This window comes from Acomys minous (assembly GCF_964271855.1).
Source record: "Acomys minous genome assembly, chromosome: 15".
Lineage (NCBI taxonomy): Eukaryota > Metazoa > Chordata > Mammalia > Rodentia > Muridae > Acomys > Acomys minous.
Window position 1 is genome coordinate 100144652 of NC_140497.1, and position 1746 is coordinate 100146397.

The window sequence follows — 1746 nt, forward strand, 5'->3', positions numbered from 1 at the left end:
GGCAGGCCTCAGGGACAGTAGGGACTAAGCCAAGTGACCTCAGATGACTCAATAGGTGGTTGGTTCAACCTCATGGGGTGGGGGGGTAGGGCTTAGGACTTCATAGCAGCTCAGCACCTGGGTCAGCTGACTCACCGACAAGCTGGGTGGCCATGAGTGAGCATCCTTGGGCCTCAGTTTCCCATCTGTGAATGTGGCCATTGGTAGAATTCCTGCCTAGAGTCCCCTGGTGAGGTCATGAATGGGCAGAGGAATGCTTACTGTGCTGGAGTAAGGCTCCGAGTTTCACACCCAGCACTATGGTGGAGGACAGCCCAGTGCTTCGGTAAAGCCCTGTGGCCCTGATATTCTGCTAGCCTGAGATAGAAGAATCATGAGTTCCAAGCTAGCCTGGGCTACACTGGATGATCCTATCTCAAACAAAGTGAAAGTGTCTACCCTACCCATTATCCTGGTGATGGGTATGGGGGTGCCAGTGGCTTGAGGCCTTCATGACCTGCCCATGTGTTTTTATCTTTTTTTTTTCTTTTTTTAGACAGGGTTTCTCTATGTAGCCTTGGCTGTCCTGGACTTGCTTTGTAGACCAGGCTGGCCTCAAACTCACAGTGATCTATCTACCTGCCTCTGCCTCCTGAGTGCTGGGATTAAAGGTGTGTGCCACCGCTCCCAGCATTCCAGTTTGCTTTTTATCACAAAGGGAAACTGAGTCTGCATGGTGAGGACACAGACCAAATTAGGAGAGGTAGAGAAAAGACTTAAAAAGGTAGGGGCTAAGCCAAGGACCTGGACCAAGAAGGCCTGGCTGCTGGGCCGGGACGCTTTCAGAAAGATTTTCCAGGGTGCTAGCACAACTGAGAAGAAAGGAAATTTGGCCATTTGTTGTTCCTGGAGATACTTGGGAGCTGCGGCAGGTTCTGAACAAGGAATAGGGATCTGTAAATTTACATGTGATAACCCAGGGCAGCTGACGGACCAGGACTCTCACTTCAGTAAGCTTCACTGAGAGAAGTCGTTGTGAAAGGAGAGACAGAGGGGCTGGAGAGATGGCTCAGGGGTTAAGAGCACTGTCTGCTCTTCCAAAGGTCCTGAGTTCAATTCCCAGCAACCACATGGTGGCTCACAACCATCTAATGAGATCTGGGGCTTTCTTCTGGTGGGCAGGTACACACTGGGGCAGAATGCTGTATAAATAATAAATAAATCTTTAAAAAAAAGAAAAAGAAAGAAAGGAGAGACAGAGATGCAAGAGACAGAAAGTTATAGAAAGAGAGATGGTGGAAGGAAAAGAAAAGAGAGGAGGAGGGGCGGGAACAGAGGCCATGCCAGGCGTTGGCAGAAGACCTAATGAAGACAACCAGCCCTGGTACCCACAGGCGGAACTCCAGCAGGACAAGGATGAGGCAAACACCTGAGCCCACTCCCTGGAGCCAGGGAAACTGAGGCAGCCAGGTACAACCTCGCCCCAGGCCTGCCTCCAGGAATCTCCACAGACCTGCCTGTTGCCCACAGTCTCACGTGGGCCCCATACCTGTATCACCAGGTTATAAACGGAACCGGATCTAGCCCTTTTTTTTTTCTTTAAGAAAAGCCTAGGCCCAAATAAGGAGAGGGCTTCAGGCCGGTGAGCTGGCCAAGTCCTCCAGTGTGCAAGCGAGTGGCGGCTGGCCCGGCAGAAGACTTGGGCCTCCTCCAAGACTCGCCCGCAGGAGGGCGGGCACGCAGGGCCTATAAGGCCTGCTCCCTCAC